Here is a 23,215-nt window from a genome sequence, read left to right as displayed (position 1 = left end):
TCACCACCATTGACCTCACAAAGGGGTATTGGCAGGTTCCCCTTCGGGAGGAGGATAGGAAAAAAACGGCTTTTGTAACGGATGAGGGAGCATTCGAGTTCACAGTTCTGCCGTTTGGCCTACATGGGGCACCAGCTACCTTTCAACGTCTGATGAACAGGGTTCTACATCCTTTTTCACAGTTTAGTTCAGCCTTTTTGGATGACATAGTCATTTACAGTCAGGATTGGGAGGAACATCTCCTGCATTTACAAACCATTCTGTCGGCACTTAGAACAGCAGGACTCCACATCAACGCGAAGAAATCGCGAGCAGCTTTTCGAACTGTGAACTACCTAGGATACGTGCTGGGTGAGGGAACCATCGCTCCCCAGAGCGAGAAAGTAAGAGCAATAGCAGCAGTGCCGTTCCCCAGTTCTAAAAGAGATCTACGAGCCTTTCTGGGCTTGGTGGGTTACTATCGACGCTTTATTCCCGGTTTTGCAGAGCTGGCAGCCCCCTTAACCGATTTGCTCCGCAAAGACACCAAGACTCAGGAATTTAGTCGCCCCACAAAAGACGCCTTGCATGCGTTCAACCTTCTGAAGTCCACCATGACAACAGCTCCAGTCCTGATATCGCCTGATCATAGCAAGCCCTTCCTACTGTCCACGGACGCTTCCAATCAGGGGATAGGGGCTGTTCTGTCTCAAATCAAAGAGGGGGTTGAACATCCGATTCTATACGTAAGTAGGAAATTGTTCCCCAGGGAGTGCCGATACTCCACCATTGAGAAGGAGGCCTTAGCTATAAAATGGGCAGTTGAAAAGTTAAGGTACTACCTGGAGGGCAAACCCTTCGTCCTACATACTGATCACGCCCCCCTGAAATGGATACATCAAAATAGCATTAATTAATCAGAAGAGGGATAAGGGATCGAGGTCTCCGTTTCGTTCCCCAAGGTTAGTTGCTGGTTATCAAAAATTAGAAACGGACACTAGTTACACCTTATGACCATTGGTATAAGGGATAAAGGTCAGAGTAGCCTCAAAAAACTCTATGTTTTTTTGTTGGAAAAAGGTGCGGTATATCTGGTTCGTCCGCCCCACATTAGAGTTATGGCAGTTATCATTGGCTACTCCGAAGTGAACGTGCCAGCCTCACCCGAGGCGCCTCTGGTCTAGGGTGCAGTGTCCAGAGATTTGAAGTGAAAAAAGGGGTGCAAAGTAAAATGTGCAAAAAAGGAAGAAATGGTTAAAAGGGGGAAAACAGCCCGAAAGTTCTTTAATGGGGGTTGTTTCTACCACATTAAAAATTGGGTGGTACGATTTTAGACCGAGTTACTAGGTCTGATAGTATGATTTAATAAAAAACGTCGACATGTTTCAGCTCCGTTGGGCCTGGAAGGGTCTGCGGAGCTTTCGTCAGGACTCACAAACATAAAGGTATGGTACTTACACTATTTGTGTAGTCATATTTGGCGTACAAGCACTCTTATTTTGGTTACACAATTGGGGAAATTTTCCTTCTTAATCTGCAATGAGACGAAAATGATGTACATATATAACATGCACACACACACCTTATTTCGTTAATGTATTACATTTTTCTGTAGTTTGGTTAAGTAACACTTTTCTTTACCAAAAACATCCTGTACTTTTCAGAAGGCAATAAAAATGGAGAGTGGAGATGATAAATCTGATTGTCACTAAGGTTAAACAGAGACTCATAGACAAATACTGGCAAGACACGCTAGGGTCTATATTACACAGCCCTTATCAGCATTGCATAGAAAGGGGGGGGGGGGGGTTTGTATAAGTATGATGTAGACACTCAAACACTGTTTCGCTATGGTGTACTATGCATTGGCAGAAAACAATGGAGCAGCGTTCTCATAATAGTAAAAGCGCTGTGAACATAAGAAAAAGTGGTTGGATAAGCCCACCTGTAGTCACAATTGTATCTCATTTATGGTTATGTTACGCGTATCATTATTGCGGGGGCGGGCGGGCAAACGCTGTGAACAGTGCATAGCTAGTTTGTTAAAAAAGACGGGTTCGCCTACCTGTGGCCAAGAGAGCTTCGCTTTTCCGGGGTATCGCTTTTATGGCAGTGGGGAGCTCAGAGCTGTTTATAAAAGGGACTCCATTAGTTTAAAGAGAATAGCTTGTCTTACCGGAGTATCTGGAGGTCTTGTTTGCCGGCGCCATTACCCGCGTGTATGGAGGATTTCACCTTGTGCTGACTCTGCCCCGGGGTGTGGCTTAGGTTAGGAGCACTGAGATTTTTAAAGGTGCCTAGAACGTCACTTGGACGCGTCGTTTACTGCGTTTTTTGGATTTCGGTGTATTGTTACTCTAGTAGCTTTATTGAACCACACAAAGCTATATTTGCATTGTAGGCGATTTTAGACACAGTTCCATGATAGTGCATTTCAGTAATAATACAACAGGATACCTCGTATTTTCAGTAGGCAAATCGGTGCCAGGGGATGGCATCGTTCAATCCCTGTTCACAGGTTTTAAGGCGGTCCACCCACCTTTGTTCTTTTTCAAACAGACGGCGCTCACAATTGGCGCTTTTATCAGTGAGCATTTCAAGTACTGTCCATTGGAGTTCTTCGCATGAGTGACCCATCTCTATAAAGTGGGCACAAAGTCTTGTGGTGTTTTTCTTTAAGCGGATGTTACTTTTATGCTCGCCAATCCTTAGCTTTATTTTGCGGCAAGTCATACCAATGTATTTTTTATTGCATTTGCAGGTGATCATATATATGACGTGTGATGAGTTACAGTTCGTATGCTGACGTTGTGTCCATAACAGTGTCTCTGTTAGCTGTAGTGTTTTTGATACTGTAGTTGTTTTACAAGCTACGCAGGACCCGCAAGGGTAGTGGCCAGTTACAGGGTTCATAGTCACATCTCTTGTGATGGATTGTTGTTGTTTTCTCAAGGGGCGGGTATGGACCAGTACGTCTTTGATATTCTTTGTTCTGCGATTGGCAAACCTTGGCTTAGGCCAGTTGAAAATTCCAGTGTTTAGGATATGCCAGTTTTTGTTTATCAGTTTGTTTACCTCATAAGTTGATGGGCAGAAGGTAGTGACGCAGGTCGTCAAGTCCTGTACTTGTGCTTTGGGGTAACTTTGTAGGAGGCACTCCCTGGGTTGGTTGTACGCTCTTTTTTTGCAGTACTTTATTGTTCTTGCACTGTAATTTCTTCTTGACAGTTTTTGACTTAGCTCTTGCGCCTGGATCAGGTAGTCTTCTTTTTTACTGCAGTTACGTTTTAGCCTGAGGAACTGGCTAAAAGGAAGATTATCTCGGAGTGGCTTTGGGTGGTAGCTCTGATACGAGAGCAAACTGTTTTTAGCAGTAGGTTTTGTGTAGGTTTTTGTGTGTAGAGTGTTATTTTCCACAAAAATTGTCAGATCCAAGAAATCCAAACTCTTGTTACTGGAGGTATGGGTAAATTTTAACCATGGGTCTAGATGGTTGAGCCAATGGATAAATTGTTCTAGGTCGGATGATGTGTCCCAGATTAGGATCACATCATCTATATACCTCTTCCAGTAAAGGATGCTAGTGGAGAACATGTTAGCTGCATTGTGAATAAACTTACTCTCAAAGTTGCTCACATACAGCCCTGCCACCGATGGAGCAAAGGCACTGCCCATCGATGTTCCATGGGTCTGTAAATAAAGATCTTCCTCGTAAGCAAAATAGTTTTCTTTCAGAGCTAATTTGCAACATTCGAGAATGAAGTGTCTCGGTGTATTGTATTGCCAATCTTCAGAGTAAAGTATATCTTCCAATACTTGCAGTGTGTCTTCTTGTGGCAGACTGGTGAACAAAGATTCCACATCCAAACCCACTAGGATCATTGTGGCTGGATCAAATGATTTTGCTTGGATCTGTACCAACAAATCTCGGGTGTCTTTTAGGTAAGATGGTGTACGTTGTACAAGTGGTTTTAAAAATTCATCCGCAAATTTTGAGAGCGGCTCGAGGACTGACCCTATTCCAGACACTATAGGTCTCCCTGGGGGGGGGACCTATTTTTGTGTGTTTTCGGAAGTGAGTAGAAGTAGGGGATTTTGGGGTCCGAGGTTGTGAGATATTCAGCTTCCTTTTTGGTTATCCAATTCTTGATCTCTGCTTCGTGGACCATACTGGATATTGTGTTCTGCAATCTTTCTGTTGGGTCAGTAGTTAGTTTTTTGTAGAATCTTGTATCTGACAGGAGGGAAAGGCATTGACCATTGTAGCCGTCTTTACTTAGGATTACAATGCCCCCCCCCCCTTTGTCGGCAGGTTTTACCACTATTGTATCGTTCTCTCTCAGTGAATCCAGGGCGGCTCGCTCTTTTTTAGAGAGGTTTTGGAAGGTTTTCTTGTTCTTATCTAGAAGGTCCACACCCTTCATTAAAGACTGTTCAAAGGTATGCAATTCAGGAGGGACACTGGCATATGGTGGATTGAATGTGGATTTCTTACGTAACGAGGTATCACCTGCTATTTGGCTGTTCATGGTGTTGTGGAAAAATGCTTTGAGCTTAAGAGTTCTACAGAATTCTGCTAATTCGCTTTTCAGTTTGAAAGTATCCAGTCGAGGTGTTGGCACAAAGCTTAAGCCCTTGTTCAGGACTCCTATTTGGTCTTGGGTCAGTTGCAACTCGGAGAGATTCACTACGAGGGATTGGTCTTGTTGGTTGATGTTGCTGCCATGCTTCTGGTCTGGACGTTTCTCTGTTGATCCTGCCATCTTATAGACTTTTTTCGGCCTCTTGTTTGGTTTTGGCCCCTGGATAAAAAAGGCGCCTCTTGTTGGTGTAAGTTAGAATTTGTGGCCATTTGTTGTTCACCCAGCTGTGGCATCTGTTGCATGCCTCGATTGAATGGGTCCATCCACCCTCCATATTGTGGTACAAAAGGCGGATAGAAGGGCATGTTGAAGCCCGGGTAGAATGGTCTCTGCCATCTGTTCCCCCTTCTCGGGCGTTGATTCCTGTAGTTGTTACGTCCTCTTTTCGTAGTGTAATCATCCGCACTTGTGACGGAATTATTGGAGGAATTGGTCCCTGTTGATTCGTTATCAGAGCCAGTATCTGGTGTGGTGTATTCATCTGATGTATATGGATGCATTTTTTGTCGGCTGAATTTCTTGAGATCTTTGCCGATTTTTTGTAGTTTACTCTGCATAATGAATTCACGGGTCTCATCCATTTCTTTATTTATTTCTTCCAGTCTCTTTTTGACGATAGCGGGATTCATGCCTTTTTTTAATTCATTTTCACATTCTTCTATTTCCTTTAATAAGGCATCCGATAGTCTCTTTGCCGTCTTGACAATTAGAACAAGGTAGTCCAAAGTACACTTCCAAGAGATGGACGACCAATCCATCCTGAAAGCTAGATCATGCAAAAAAATCCTGGGTGCATTATTGACCCAAAGGCCTCTAGGTGCTGTTTTCACTCTTAAGTATTCTGTCATTATTATTCCGTGAATGGAGGTCCGAATCTGTTCTCTTTTTTTATCTGTCAGATTATCCCAATCGTTGGTTTTTTCTAGGGCTTCTATAAGTTCTGTATTTTGTAACAATGATTGTCCCGCCAGTATTTCGTCTATTTCCTTAGGATCAAAACTCAATCCAGGGATGCCTTCCATTACTTCTTTATATATTCGGTAATATATGTAGGAGTAAATGTAATCCCGCAGCTGTGTGCTGCCTATACAATAATTAATCAGAAGAGGGATAAGGGATCGAGGTCTCCGTTTCGTTCCCCAAGGTTAGTTGCTGGTTATCAAAAATTAGAAACGGACACTAGTTACACCTTATGACCATTGGTATAAGGGATAAAGGTCAGAGTAGCCTCAAAAAACTCTATGTCAAAATAGCAGTCACAACCCCAGGGTGTTGCGATGGTTTTTGTCCTTGCAACCGTATTCGTTCACGATTCAACATCGTAAAGGAAAGGACAATGCGAATGCGGACTTCCTGTCCCGTGTGTTCCCTCTCCCCGATCGGGAGAAGCCAGGGGGGGAGGTGTGTCACGGGTTCGACATGCAAGAGACCGTAAAACCTAATGACTGGTGGTGCGCCACCCCCCTTTCACCTTGCACCTTGTCTTCACCTTGTCTTCACAGCCACCGACCGGTTCGTGGTACGAGGAGGCTGGAGACACCGAAACAGATTGGCCCAACGGGGTGAATGTGTACGGCTCCTTTAAGGAAGATCGTGGTGACTATGGAGCCCCGCCCCTGGTGACGACAAAAGCAGGAAGCTCAGGATCGAAGACGGACGGCGTTTCCCTGGCGGAGGACATCGAGGAGGAGACCGGCGCTGAACGAGAACGAGGACGAGAAGAAGACGAGAACGACAAGCCAGGAGGCCAACGGTTGGACGCTTCGCCCTGCCACGCACCCACGGGAGGAGCGTGGCTACGAGAGGTACGGGGCCGGGTCGCGGGTTGGGTTGGGAGGCGGAGACAGCAGCCAGTGTAAAAACTCCCCGCAAGAGAAACCCTGTCCTGAGCACGAGCACTCTCTCGCACGCCCGTTTATAAACTGAGCACTACACATGGTTTAACCTCCCTCACTCCCGGCCCTTGTTGTAAATCCCAGAGTGCAGGAAGTAACTCGCCTTTCTCTTCGTTTCCTTTCTTTTTGGTACCTCGTGGGATCCTTGAACGGAGACGGATCGGGAAGAAGACTACCAAGACCATAAGGCACCATGACAGTCCGCCTTGTGTAAAGACTAGAGACTCTTTTATTTTACATGAAGAAAACGTACATTTCAATAAAACCCTCCTTGACACCCTTACTAAAGGCCCCCGTATTTCTCTTTGAGCCGGCAACCCCAGGTCCAGTGGTCGAACCTCCTGTTAGTCCAGAGACCCCGGGACAGATAGATTAGGTGGGTATTGAATAGAATAAGAGCTGTTTCCTGCAGGTATCAGATGTGATCCGGCCATTACGTGAAATTTCTTGTTCGGTGAGAGGAGCTACGGTTCAACAGTAGGTTGGGAGCCATTGCAGGATGGCTGTCATTTTGTTGGGAGCCAATTACAAGCTGAGACAGATGGCTGTCACTTTGTGGGTGTCTTCGATGGGCTTTCTGTTTAGCGTTGGGAGCCGTTTCAAGGTGGCTGGCACTTTGTTGAGAGCCGTTATAAGATGGATTTTGTGGGTGTCTTCATTAGCCCTTCTATTTAGTGACCATGAATGTGGGGGTAATGGGTGGGGGGATGATGGTGCAAGGGAGATGGGGTAAAGTGCGATAGGCTCAGGTCTGCATGGTGGATGCAGAGCTCGGCCTGTGTGGTTATGGTGACTCTGGGTAGGAGGGTAACACTAACTCTCAACTGCGTATTTGCGGTGTGAGGACTTGAGGGGTTGGGTCCTCTGGGGACTGGCCCATGAAGAGTAGGTCATTTCAAGATGGCCACTTCTTTTACAGTAAAATACTAATCCTATTAGCTAGTCCTATCTCACTTTCCATAAGTGAACTGTCCTAGGGTGGGGTCTTGTCATAGTTTCAATGTGCCTTGTGTTGGTTGGCCTATTCTGTTTTGTCTCCCTGGGTAGGAGGATAGGCGCTCACCTGCATATTTGTGGTGTGAACCTTCGAGGGGTAAGGTCTTCTGGGAACCCATCCATGGAGAGTAGGTCAGTTCAAAATGGCCGCTTCCTTTACTGAAGTAGATTGCTTTTATTTGCTATTCCTATCTCACTTTCCATTAGTGAACTCTCCTAGGGTGGGATCTTGTCACAGTTTCAATATGCTTTGTGTTGGTTGGCCAAAACTGACTTGTTTCCTTGTTGAGTGATAGGGACGAGTCACATGATTCTACTTTTTAAAACCCTCCCTTGAGTGGACTGATGTATTTAGATATATCAGTATATAGAATTTATAGATTTTTGTATTCATGGCCTCAGTAATAAAGGTACCAGTGGAATAACCCTCCATAAACATACAAGATATTAGTAGGATCATCCTCTTTCACAGAAGTGACAACCTCCTAATATTCAATGAGCTATGATGAAGGACCACTAGCTCTGCTCGCTGTAAGGGAGAAGAATAAATAAGGTAGAAGTGATATAAGTGCCCTGCACAATTTATCCCCTTCTCCATCATAATTTCTTGAAGTCATATTGTGAACACCCACTCTGTGTGGGTAACCATAGTGGATGCAGGAGGGAACTCCCTGAGTCAGATTACAAGGCATTTTTTGTTTGTTTTAATACATGTCTGTGGTATTGAAATGATTCAGTGCTTGATGCAAATACAGTTTACCAGTGTATCATAAAAGCATGTTTTCAACAGTTGTAATATGTGACTAGAATGTTTATATGTGCCTTTAAGCAAATGTGCCACAGTTGACATGCATCAACAGCACAAAAACAAGTTGTATTAAATTGTGTCCTGTTAATTTTGTGTTGTGTTATATTATTATTGTGTTGTACTACATTAATAATGTTGTATTCTATTGTATCACCTAATTCCATTACATATTTCAAGAAATTATGCTGTGTTCAAAAACACATGCTGCATATTATACTAATTTCTAGTTACAATCAACCATTTACCATGCCAAAAGCGGTAACATATCAATGCTCCAGTTCTTTCTTTCTTTATGACAAAACTAGCTCAAATATATGTCAGAAGGACCATGTCTTATATAACCACTGCTCATACTCACTTTATGTAATCATTGCTCCTGACCTCACTCACCATTGTAGAAAACCCCTCACCCAAGACTAGTTAAATAGTCATTGCAAAGTTCACTGACACAGTGAGGCTGCCCACCTCTGTGTGATTTGCCTCCCTTCCTCTGGTAAGTTCTTGCTGTTGCAATTGCTCTTTTAAGGAGAAGATGAAGGGTCAGAAGAACCCTTAATTCCCTCTAACAAAGCAGACACCATAAAATGTGCAGAAATGTAGCTCATCACTGTTTTTTCCATTGTCTACCTCACTTTGGTGGAAGTAGAGTGTGCTGTATGTTCTATAGTGGAAACATTTTGGTGGTCACTTGGAAATAGCAGAATTTGCATTTAACAATGCACTCGATGCCCCAAAAAATACTGCCCGCAGTAAATAAGTGAAAGCAGCAGCCATTCAGTTATTTATTAAAACAAGCATTGGCAAAGCCAGTGGGAATGGTTTTAATGTGATAACTCATGCAAACACATGCACAAGAGTTCATTTGTGCATGTGTGTGTATAAGTATATATTAGCATATTAAAGCCAGGACAGGTGCACCACAAGACTATATTGAAGGCTTCCTTGCCTTCTGTTTATTCCATTTTTGCATCTATGTGAAATAAAGTTCGGATGGCAAAGGAACTTTAAATATAGTCTTTCTTTCATCCCATTACATGCAAGAAACAAACAAAGTAATTCCTTGGCTTCCTTGCAACCCAACTTTCATTTGACTTAGAAACATAAACATTACTGTAATGACAACAGTACATAAAACTAAATATGCATACGTAGTGTATTTAGAACATAAACCCACAAATACCATAGGTGCATAAAGTAGTTTAGTGGCAAAGACCTGAAGCAGGAAGAGACAGTGACGTGTTTATGTGCATTTGGGTGTTATAAGATAGTGTGTGTTAACAGCTGTATTTCCGCTAGCTGTGGCTGTTAACAGATGTTAGTGGCCCTACCCTCATGCACTTTTGCCTTGTCAGGCGGGCAAATAACAGCAGTCAAAAGTCCCCTTGAAGCACGTTTAACTTTGTTGCCTGCCTAGGCAGTGGACAATAGAGCTTAATTATCATCAGTGCTTAATTTGAGCAAGTCCGTTCCAGTGCTCTCCGGTGCTCAGAACTGGCACCTAATTGTCAACACCATACTTAGAACAGTCTACCACACGGTGGCGCTGCTCATCTAATTTAGAGATGAGCAGAACAACGGTTGTTTAGAAATACAATATACATTAAAAAATTGCTAACACTTACCTCCTGAGCCATTCCTTTAGTTTTGGGGACCTGGAATAATCTGAACTGTTGCTTTTAAAAGCGAAAGGGATGGTTAGTAGTTGTTATGGCAGCGATGACAAGGGCAATGGGTGGTGCAAGCGGCAGTGGCCTCTTGGTCAGAGCTCTGGCACTTAATATTTTACAAATTAAGCACTGATTATCATCACTTTTGGAATTTAGAGGTTGGCGCAGCTATCTGAATGCTTAGCATGGGGTTATTAGCTGCACTTATTGACTTGAATTCTAAGTTCTTTTGCAACTACTAAAAGCATCTATAGACAACAAAAGTATTTATTTTCCCTTGTCAGGTGAGATTAGTGTGCTGATAGCCGTATTGTCCACCCACAGTTTTGTGTTAAAAGCTGTTAAATGTCCTTCCTTTGACTATGCACCCTCGCATGTGGCCTGGGCTAGTAATTGTGGTACAGGCAATTGACAGTGGTTAACATACAGTGCAAAAGTCAACACACTGTGCAGTGGGCATTAACTATAGTTAAAACGTTGACAGAGAGCAATAAGACTTAAATGCTATCAATTTTTGGGTTTTCAGGAAGATTTTTTGTAAATGAAATGAAAAACTATGTGCTAATAATATACTTTTTTGTTTGTAAGTATGCATTTATTACTATCTTATTACTGTTTGAAATCTACGATGTAAAATAATTCTACAAACAATAAAAAAAATAGGATCTGTCCTTTATGTACAATGACAATAGAAGCTATACTTGGATGTGCTTATTTCACAACAAGCGGCCCTTTATTCGTAAGACAAAAATTACTAAAGGTATCATAACGAGAATTCAAAGATGAATCACTCGGATAACAGTGCTTGACATAAATATAGGAAGTGAATGGATTCTGAGTCATAGCACCTGTTTCCTTCTGAGTTTTGCCTTCACAGTACTTTTACCAGCATTTGAGCCCTGTTCTAATATCGCAGGGGATTTCCTTTGATTTAATTAACGTTATGGTTCTGGGTGACTAATGGTAAAAAAAGGACATACCGACAAAAACGAAAATCACCTTATACGCTGTTAAAATATACACACAGGATGCACAGGTTGGCTAGTTTCCCATAAAAATAGCTTCTCAGATGTTGCAACCTTTTTAAAAGCGAAACCCATTCTGGTTTGTCACCTAAGCCCACACAGAAAGAAAGCTCTTTAGTATTACACTTTGTGGATGTGATTGCCTATTTTATTGCATCTATATATGAAATATATATATCATTCTACTGATATTTCATCTATATGCTTTCTTGATCACTGACAATTCAGAATATCAGGAAGGGATTGTGTGATGGACTGAGAGGAATTAAAGAGTGAAGGTAGGCTGAGGTTTGGCTAGTAATACAAACACTGAGAAAGAAAAAGAGTTTCTGTGTGTGTCTGTACAAATGTGTGGGTCAGGTCAAGGTCAGGTCAAAGATGTTTGGTAGCAGTCCAAAAAGATGATATTACCTGAGAGTTACAGCAGGCTTTTTCCTGCTCCAGCAGTGTGCCGTAAAAAACTCCTTTCCTTGTCACTCTTGTGGACCATGGACCTCATATAGGTGTCGCCCCTTGTGACCCCTGGGACTGCCTTTGCGACCCCCAGAATCAGCAGCGGCAAAATCGGTGGCAGGAACAGAAACAACACGTCATTATGGACGTTGGTGGGGGCTTCACCCACTTCGTTTTTTGTCAATTTTGTATTATACTCTTAGTTAATAATATCACACTATTCACTATTAGTTTCCTAAAAGTCCAAAAAGCTGGAATATTACTTTCCCTTGCAGCTGAGATAAGTGAAAAACATGCTTTTAAATGTATGCATGTTGTGTGCTTGCTTGCAGTTTTGAGTGTGTTTATGTGAGAGTGTGGGTGAATGTGTGTGCATGTGTAGACTGAGTGTGTTTTATTTGTGTGTGTATGTGTGAATGCATGTGTATGTAAAAGCATATGTATGTGTGAGTGAAATTGAAGGACAATTGTTATGCTGATGTGCGGGAGATCTGTGGAAAGGGGAATGGGTTAAGGATGAGCAAACAGAGACGCTGAAGATGGCCACTCTTACTCAGCTCTGCTGGACATGGACTGGTCTTAGCAGTTATGTAATAGGTAGGACTGTTCACTTGAGTAAATTTTGCTTTCCTTTCCCCCTGACTCTTGGATCTAGAAGTATCTTTAGGGGGTACTTTTTCGCGACATAAAGGTAGGACTGTTGCCCAGACATATTACCTACTGGCGGTCGCCAGTAGGTAGTTGTAGTTAGTTAGGACCTATTTTCCATAGGAAATCCGCAACATTCTATTTGCAATAACTTTGGCGCCAGTTGACGAATCTTTGCGAAATTTTCAAATCTCGTGGGGCACCCCGTCCGCTCCTATCCTGAAAGTTTGGGGGTGATTTGTCAAGCGGGGGCTGAGAAAAAAGGAGGTCTCAAAACTTGTTTTCACCTTGCAATTTTCCATAGGAACATTTAATCGTAGCTACAGCCCGAACTGCTGAACGGAATGACACCAAATTTGGCAAAGAGGTAGTCCTTGGTTCACACTCGTGCCTTTTGGTGAAATGGTGCAAATCTGTTCAGTAGTGTTTTAGATATTAACCCCTTGCGTGCTGATGACGGCCCCCGTCCGTCATGCAGCACGGTGGGCGTGTGCTGATGACGGCTGGGGGCCGTCATGAACCCGCCCACTCGTTAAAAGTACCGCACAGGCGCAGAATCGCGGCCGCACGCAAGAGGTTAAAGGAAAAAAATACATATATATCTGGGCGGAGCCTAAAGACACATCTCATCGTGAGATCTGATTGGCTGTCAACACTTCATCCAAGAAGTGTTGGCAGCCATCTTGGGACCAATATACATGTTAGCACCTCATTAAAAAGCATTGCAGTTAATAGAAGGTTTTAAGACTTTAGTTACATTATAAATCATTTGTTGATGATACCATACTCATTTTAGGAATTGTGGTGTGTTGTAAGGTGATTTTCCCATGTGAAAAAGCCTTCCGCTGGGATATCATGAATCATGTTTGAGAGAGAACTATTTTCTCCTGTTTTTCCCACAGAGGTTTGGAAGGTGATCTATAAGCTAAACTGAGAGCATATTTTCTGTAAATTCACATTATCTTTCTCAGTCATGTGAGAATGAAGTCTGACATTCTCAGTAAAACATGTACATCCAACAAGGGCAGAGACTGTCAGTTGATTCCTTTGTGTTCTACTGCAGCTTCCCAGAATGTTCTAAAGAACAACTAGAGTGCTAACAGCCTTACTTATGACAAAAGTATAACTCTTAAAACATTTAATTTAAAAAGGAACAAAATGAGGGGGTTAATTTTGCCATAGAAAGTACGATTAGTGCTGCAGAAAGAAAAATGAGGGCACATTTCGAGTGACTGCTCAAATCCTTTTCTATTTCATTAAAAAAAATTCTGACATGCAGGCTGAAACATGTACTTTCAATACCAGCAGCAGAATTTCCTGGTGAGCAGTAGCTTTACTGCAGTGATCTAATGAGCAACTAGAGTGCTAACATTCAGAATTCATAACAGATAAGTCTCCCAAGATGGCACCAGAGACAAAAGAGCCCAAATGTAGCACAAATATCATCCAGATGTAGCCCAAGTATAGCCCAATGACTGAATATCCCAAAGTGTTCTAAAGAACAACTAGAGCGCTAACAGTCTTACTTATGACAAAAGTATGGACACCTGAAGCCATCTTGATTGGAATAAAGTGGTAACACTTAAAACATTTAATTTGCAAAGGAACAAAATGAGGGGCTTCCTTTTGCCACAGAAACTATGATTAGTGCTGCTGAAAGAAAAATTATGGTATGAACAGGGGGGGTTACCCAAATAAAGTCACTGGGACCTGGGTTCACTAAGTACTGAGAGGAGGGAGTCCCAGTGTCTAAGTTAAACAAGTTTCAAACAGTCAAAACAATTAGATAACAACACAATGAATGAGCCCACATTGTTTTAATCACAATGAGACTATGTATATTAAATATACACAAGAGTCAATCAAACAGTACAATTGGTTGTACAGTGCCCCAAGTGGAATAGGGGAGGTGAGGGTAAGTGATCAGGTGAGGATGAGGTAGTGAGAAGGGATAAGTGACAGTAAAATCAGTAAATCAAAAACACTGTAATGACAACTGCTCACTGGCTTATCAACTTCACGCCATCAATTGTTTCATTTACTGGCTCATGTGGAGTATGATCCCATAATCTAACCATTATGAACCGTTGGTCCACCATACTGTATATGAATAATAATTACAGTGTTTTTGATTTACTGATTTTACTAATTAGGTAGCTTTTTACCATTGCTTTTATTAGTGTATGCATATATGTAAATGTATATGTATGCATGCATTTATTTTTGTATTTATAGAGATATGCAGATTATATATATGTTTATATATGTATGTATATATATATATATATATATATTCACTGAAAAAACCATAGGTTTCACACCAGTTATAGTTAGGAATTAGCATTTAAAAAACCTATTAAATTCACTGAAAAAACCATAGGTTTGACACCAGATTTAGTGTTAGCTGGAAATTTTACTGACATAAAACCATTGAAATTCCCACGTTATAGTTAGTTGGGCTCACTATAACTTGCGCGCCTGCAATGCACTGCTGATGACGTCACATATTACATCACTCATGACAGGGTCAGTGACATCACTCATGACATCACTGATGACACCATCCAGTGAATGTGTGTCTTTCTGAAAAATAAATATGTTTTATATATGTATATGTAAAGGTCGATGGAAGAATAAATGTTTAAATAAGTGTCTAAATGGATTTTCTTTTTTTTTTAAATGATTGGATAACTGGCTTATTAAGTGTGTCTTAGTGAATACATATATTAGCGAATAATGTTTAAATATTTAAATATATGTATCAGTGTTTCACTTTGTGTATAAGTGGCTGCATGGGTTGGTGAGTGGCTACTTGTGTGTGTATATGGGTTATTAGATGTATTTTTTAGTATCAGTATGAGTGTCTGTTTGGTTTGGTGGGGGTATTGCTTAGAACATAGATGCATCAATGACTGACTCACTGTTTGTATGTGTTTTGAAGACAGCATATGTGCAGGACTGTATGGGTGGATGAGTGTGTATATGTGTGTGTTAGTGAGTGAATGACTGTCTCACTAGTGTCTTTATCAGTAACCACATATGTTTTAATCTAGTATATGTGAGTATTGATGTATATTAGCGAGTATATGTGAGAGTGAGAGATTGTAAGAGTTCCTGTTTAAATAAGTATGTGTTTCTATAAGTAATTGTTTAAGAGAGAAAGTATGTGTAAGTTTCCTTAGAAGTAAGGTGGTAGTGTGTGTATAGCTGTATATGCAAATAAATGGATGTTAAATAGTTTATTTGCAGTATGTGTGTGAATAACTTTTGGATGACTGTCGGTGTCTACCAGGATGTATAGGTGTATCAGTACATATTATGAGTGAGTATAAGTATGAGTGACTACATAGAACTGTTGGTGAATGAGTGGATGTGTATATAGATAGTGGAATTACTGAATTGGTTGTTGTAACTGGTATGGGTATCTCCTTTTTTTGAAAATGTTAGTTTCTATTTTTTAATATGTGTTTCAAGGGTTACATTACACTGAAAGGAGGTCTGTCACTCTGTCACAAGGATGGTGTCATCAGTGATGTCATGAGTGATGTCACTGACCATGAGTAATATGTGACGTCATCAGCAGTGCATTGCAGGCGCGCAAGTTATAGTGAACCAACTTTAACGTGGGAATTTCAATGGTTTTATGTCAGTAAAATTTCCAGCTAACTATAACTGGTGTCAAACCTATGGTTTTTTCAGTGAATTTAATAGGTTTTTTAAATGCTAATTCCTAACTATAACTGGCCTGAAACCTATGTTTTTTTCAGTGAATGTCAAAGGTTTTTTAATAACAAATCTATATAGGTATGAAATGTAATATTTTTTATAACGAAGTTTATATTGTATAATTATGTAATAGTTTTTTGGGGTTTTTTTGCCCTGGGGCGCGTACCGATGCGCTCACCGGTAAGCGCAGTGCTTCGGCGCGCCCCGGGGCGCGTACCGGTGAGCGTCCCGTTAGCGATATTCCAGCGAACGAAAACAACATCGTGACGTATCGCGTAGCCGTGTGATGCGTCATATGACGCACTGCGTAAGCGCACCCGGAAGAACCCGAGCGCATACGATCGCGCAACTTAAGCGCCGCCGTGCGCGCACCGGGGCGCGTAGCGTAAGCGAGTCGGGTCATGTTACCTGAAAATAACACTTTTGATTGGTTCACAACAGTTTTGTTTTCCAAATGATGAAAGACCCCACCTTTTTTCCTCATTTTCACTTTGGTGTTTGAGTGAAGAAGACCTGCATTCATTCTGTGAGAAATGGCTTCACTAGTAGCAGCTGCAGGTGCATCTGCACCACCACGACCTCCACCACCACCACAAGGACCACCAAAAGACCACATTGGTGGTCAAGAAGAAGAGGAGGACAAAGAGGAGCAGGAGGAGATACAATTTCTCCCTGAGGACAATCCCCCATACAGACCCAAGGAACATTTTATTTGGGAGTTTTACAAGATGCCAAAGGGTGCAAAAAAAGTGAATGCAGCTAAGGTGACTTGCCTCATCTGTCACCAACAACTGTCAAGAGGGAACCCAAACAAGAAGTACTCTTTTGGGAACCACACTATGATTAGACATATGCAGAGGAAGCACCCGAACAATTATTCGGCAGCAGAGGTCAGGGAACTGACCAAGAACCCTCCCCATCCTTCTTCTTCAAGCACCTCCAATCAACCCACTCCATCGGGTGCAGAGGCTAGGGAGATGGTCCCTAATGTACAAACCAGGTTTGCAAAATTTAAATTTTTTGCATATATTGCAACAAAACAATTTCATATGGTGAACAAAGCATCACTTTACTCAATCGAGCTGCAGACAACCATCACTGCAGCAAGCAACTTTAATTTTTTTCTATTTTTTTTTTGCTCCAGTTGAGCTGTTTGCAATCCCCTGTGTTTTGTTTGACCCCAGAAAAAACTAAAAAAATATAAAATTGTTCAGAAAAGCCAAAAAAATAAAAAAGTTCAAAAAAACAATAAAAAAAATATAAAACAACAAAAAGAATAATAAAAACAGTTCTTTTCAGAACTACCTCCAATTTATATAAAAATGCTACATTTTTTTAAAAATCTGTCATTCTTTATTCCTTATGGTACGCTCCACAGTATGCTCCCAGGTGTGCGTACCGGGCGCTCCCCCGCGCAAATCAAATTTTTTTATTTTTTTGCCCCCCTTTTATGGCCCCCACATCAAACCTAGGGGGCCAGGGGGGGTCTACTCTGCCCCCTTATGGTCTTTTCCCACTTTGTTTTTGGCACCTCTTGTGTCTCGATCCTACCGAGACACAAGATGGCGGCCGCTCCGGACTGTTTGGAATGTTTACAGACACCCGAGAGCCAATCAGCTTTCCGCGCGCGAACTCGCGTAGCGCGTTGGTTAGCGCCCCGGTGCACGTATCGGGGCGCGCTTATAGAGATATATATTTTTTAACCTAAATTACTCAAAATCCACTGGAGCACATATCTTGAGACATAGCAAAGGCACATCGGGCTACCAGTCCCTACAATTTTGCCAAGTTTGGTGGAAATCCATTCAGCCGTTCGGGCTAAAAGTGAGGTTGACCGCCCTATGGAAATTAACATGGGGAAAACACGTTTTGGGACGCCCTTTTATTTCGGCCCCGCTTGACAAATCCCCCCAAACTTTCAGGGAAGGACCGGAGCGCCACGAGGAAAATTTGAGGAAATTTTCAGGCAGATTCCTCAACCGGCACCAAAGTTATTCCCAATAGAATGTTGAGATTTTGCATTGAAAATAATCCTAACTATAACTACCTACTGGCGACCGCCAGTAGGTAATACACATACATATGTAAAAGCATATATATATGTATATATATATATATATATATTCAATACAAATGTTCCCGTAGCAGAGGGAACTCTTTCCGTTGGTGCCCGCGTTAGAGACCGGGAGCGTGTCTCCTTGTAATTTAGTAACAAAGGCAAGGACGCGGCACTCTTCTGATCACAGTAGATTTATTTAGGTCTCAGCAAAACTCCTACGCGTTTCGAACAAACGTTCTTGGTCACGGCAGTGTTCTACACTGCCGTGACCAAGAACGTTTGTTCGAAACGCGTAGGAGTTTTGCTGAGACCTAAATAAATCTACCGTGATCAGAAGAGTGCAGCGTCCTTGCCTTTGTTACTAATATATATATATATATATATATATATATATATATATATATATATATATATATATATTCACAGAAAAAACCATAGGTTATAGACCATATATAGTTAGGAATTTGCATTTACAAAACCTTGAAAATTCACTGAAAAAACCATAGGTTATAGACCATATATAGTTAGGGATTAGCATTTAAAAAACCTTATTTTATTTGCACAAAACCATTGAAATTCCATATATAGTTAGTTGCACTAACTATATATCGCGGACCCGCAATCCACTGCTAATGATGTCACATATTACATCATTCATGACATGGTCAGTGACATCACTGATGACATCACTGATGACATATCAAATGACATCACTGATGACATCACTGATGACATCTCAAATGACATCACTGATGACATCACTGACATCTCATTTGACATTACTGATTACATCACTGATGATATCATTTATGTGATAATACATCTTCAGACTCTAATATAACCTTTGATACACTCAGTGTAAACAGGCACTCACAGACTGTCACACATCCATGGAGTTACTCACACACCTATTCAGTCATGCAAAGAATCAATCACATCTCCATTTCCTTAACTATACAGTTATACACACCTTACTTATTCAAACATATACTAACACATATTTACTCTCTTATACAATCCTTGATACAAGTTCACAATGATTCATACAGCCACTCTCACATTCACTGACTCTTATGTTCAGTTATTTATATATGTCAACTCTCACATGGAGTGTGTTTTACATATGTACTTACTTTGACATGTAGAACTGAGATATCCATTCACTCACCAATATACTCATGCACACAGTCAACTGTCCATACAGCTGTTTCTACATGCACTTTTGAACCCATACACCTAGGGAATCAACCGCTCACACATCTATGCACAGAGTTATACACCTCCCAGCCACCCACACACACACTCAGTCTCCCATACAAATACTTGGGCAACCATTCAATAACCCATATAGTTACTGATATAGCTACTGATTTAAACATGCAGCAGTTTACAGAAGAACATAAATATTGATTGCCAAATTAAGACACTTTAATCACTAACCCATGCACTCAGTGAGACACATTTAATCATTCTCTCATACAGTCAGTCATGCACCTACTAAATCCTTCATCCAGACACTTATACATCCACTCATTCTTCAATATGTAAGACATATTTTAACTTTACAGAAACATACAGTCACTGGGTGTTGTCATCAGTGATGTCATCAGTGATGTCATTTGATATGTCATCAGTGATGTCATCAGTGATGTCACTGACCATGTCATGAATGATGTAATATGTGACATCATTAGCAGTGGATTGCGGGTCCGCGATATATAGTTAGTGCAACTAACTATATATGGAATTTCAATGGTTTTGTGCAAATAAAATAAGGTTTTTTAAATGCTAATCCCTAACTATATATGGTCTATAACCTATGGTTTTTTCAGTGAATTTTCAAGGTTTTGTAAATGCAAATTCCTAACTATATATGGTCTATAACCTATGGTTTTTTCTGTGAATTTCATTGGTTTTTTAAAAGCTAATATCTATAGCTGTAAAATATATTCTTTATTAAGTGACGTATCACGTAGCCCGTGAGACGCCTCATGATGCATCGCATAACCGTGACGTATCGTCTCTGCAGCGCAAACCAAACCCAAAACGTAAGCGCGCCAGAACACGCTTAAAGATATATATATATTTTTTTAACCTTAATTAGACAAAATCCACACGTGCACATATCACAAACGTTCAAAAAACACAATATGTCGGACTCCCGTTACGCTGCCGGTTAGCTGCCCGGTTAACGTACCAGGAAGCACCTTTACCGCGAAAAATCGCAAATTTTTTTTTTCACCCCCCAGGGAACTTTAATAGCCCCCTCATCAATCCTAGGGGTTCAGGAGGGGTCTGCCTTACCCCTTTCATTCATTTACACCTTTTTTTTTCCACCTCTTGTCTCTCGATCCCACAGAGAGACAAGATGGCGGCCGCTCCAGACTGTTTACAATGATAACAGCCAATCAGCTTCTCCTCAGACTCCCGTTACACTGCCGATTAGCTTCCCGGTAGCTGCCCGGTTAGCTGCCCAGTTCGCGTACCAAGACGCGTCTCTACGGCGAAAAAATCGGATTTTTTTGTTTGTTTTTTTTTTGGCCCCACGTGGCTTTATAATATCCCCCTCATCAATCCTAGGGGGTCAGAAGGGGTCTACCTTGCCCTCTTTCCTTCATTTCCCCCTTTGTTTTGGCCTCCTCTTGTCTCTCGATCCTACCGAGAGACAAGATGGCGGCCGCTCCGGACTGTTTACAATATTGACAGCCAATCAGCTACTCCTCAGACTCCCGTTACACTGCCGGTTAGCTTCCCGGTTAGCTGCCCGGTTAGCTGCCCGGTTCGCGTACCAAGACGCGTCTCTACGGCGAAAAAATCTGATTTTTTTTTTTTTTTTGAGTTACACTGCCGGTTAGCTTCCCGGTTAGCTGCCCGGTTAGCTGCCCGGTTCGCGAACCAAGACGCGTCTCTACGGCGAAAAAATCGGATTTTTTTTTTTTTTTTTTGGGCCCGGCGTGGCTCTATAATATCCCCCTCATCAATCCTAGGGGGTCAGAAGGGGTCTACCTTGCCCCCTTTCCTTCATTTCCCCCTTTGTTTTGGCCTCCTCTTGTCTCTCGATCCTACCGAGAGACAAGATGGCGGCCGCTCCGGACTGTTTAGAATGTTGACAGACACCGGAGAGCCAATCAGCTTCGCTTCGCAAAGTTCCGATACGCGAAAAGTTCGCGAACCGGAGCGCTGCCCGGAGCGCTGTTACAGATATATATCTTGTTTTAAACGTTAATTTCTCAAAATCCACTGAAGCACATATATTGAGACCTAGCAAAGGCACATCGGGCTAACAGTCCCTACAATTTTGCCAAGTTTCGTGCAAATCCATTCAGCCGTTCGAGCTAAAAGTGAGTCCAACCACCCTATGGAAAACTCAATGCAAAAAACGCGTTTTGGGACCCCCCTTTTTTCTCAGCCCCCCCTTGACGAAACCCCACCAAATTTTCAGGGGCTGCTCAGAAACAAAATGTGCCATTTTCCTGAAAATTTCAGCCGATTCCGTCCACAAACGCCAAAGTTATTAGGCATAGAATTTTCAAAAGTTCCATAGAGAAAAAATCCTAACTATATATACCTACTGGCTATCGCCAGTAGGTAATATATATATATATATATATATATATATATATATATATATATATATATATATATATATATATATATACATATATATATACATATATATATATATATATATATATATATATATGTGTATTCCAAAGGTGCCCTGAGCTCCAAGGACGCCACTCCACAGATGCTGATAACAATCACTTTATTCCCAAACAGCGCTAAAATTTACATGTATTCCTTTTCCCAACGCGTTTCTGAGCCCCTGCTCCTTCTTCATGGGGAACGGAAGATGGCAAGCACGGAACTCGTGCAACTTTTAATTTCCGTTTAGCACACGTGCTCCCAGGTGAGCAGCATGCCGGTAGTTGTAGTTCATTAATCCCCAAGGTGGGGTCCGTGTCTTTACCAGTATTTTTCCTTCCAATGTCTGTAATTTAGAACCCTCCAGTGGGTTTAGCAAATATAGCGCTGAGTTATTTTCGGGGTCATCTGTGCTGCAAACAGGTTCAGGAAAGGTTTCCAAACCGGCAGAACTGTGTCACATTTTTCACAGGCGGTGCATCCTCACACGGCCGGGCTGCCGTGTCAAAGTGTATTCCAAAGGTGCCCTGAGCTCCAAGGACGCCACTCCACAGATGCTGATAACAATCACTTTATTCCCAAACAGCGCTAAAATTTACATGTATTCCTTTTCCCAACGCGTTTCTGAGCCCCTGCTCCTTCTTCATGGGGAACGGAAGATGGCAAGCACGGAACTCGTGCAACTTTTAATTTCCGTTTAGCACACGTGCTCCCAGGTGAGCAGCATGCCGGTAGTTGTAGTTCATTAATCCCCAAGGTGGGGTCCGTGTCTTTACCAGTATTTTTCCTTCCAATGTCTGTAATTTAGAACCTAAATTACAGACATTGGAAGGAAAAATACTGGTAAAGACACGGACCCCACCTTGGGGATTAATGAACTACAACTACCGGCATGCTGCTCACCTGGGAGCACGTGTGCTAAACGGAAATTAAAAGTTGCACGAGTTCCGTGCTTGCCATCTTCTGTTCCCCATGAAGAAGGAGCAGGGGCTCAGAAACGCGTTGGGAAAAGGAATACATGTAAATTTTAGCGCTGTTTGGGAATAAAGTGATTGTTATCAGCATCTGTGGAGTGGCGTCCTTGGAGCTCAGGGCACCTTTGGAATATATATATATATATATATATATATATATATATATATATATATATATATATATATATATATATATATATACATATATATATATATATATATATATATATATATATACATATTTAGGTGCATGTATGTGCGTGCAGAGAGAGGTAGAGAGGCTAGAGGTGTAGAGGTAGAGGTGTAGAGGTAGAGGTAGAGGTAGAGGTGTAGAGGTGTAGAGGTAGAGGTAGAGAGGTAGAGAGTAGTAGAGAGAGAGGTAGAGAGGTAGAGAGTAGAGAATGAGTAATAGAGAGTAGAGAGTAGACAGTGAGTAGTAGAGAGTAGTAGAGAGAGTAGCAGAGAGTGAGTAGTAGAGAGTAGTAGAGTGAGTAGTAGAGAGTGAGTAGCAGAGTGTGTGTAGTAGAGAGTGAGTAGTAGAGAATGAGTAGTAGAGGGTAGTAGTGAGTGAGTAGTAGTGTGAGAAGTAGAGAGTAGTAAGGAGTGAGTAGTGGAGAGTAGTAGAGAGTGAGTAGTAGAGAGTGGTAGAGAGGGATTAGTAGAGAGTGAGTAGTAGAGAGGAAGTAGTAGAGAGAGA

The sequence above is a fragment of the Lissotriton vulgaris genome, chromosome 6 (genome assembly GCF_964263255.1).
Source record: "Lissotriton vulgaris chromosome 6, aLisVul1.2, whole genome shotgun sequence".
NCBI classification, from domain to species: Eukaryota; Metazoa; Chordata; class Amphibia; order Caudata; family Salamandridae; genus Lissotriton; species Lissotriton vulgaris.
This window is presented reverse-complemented; position numbering follows the sequence as displayed.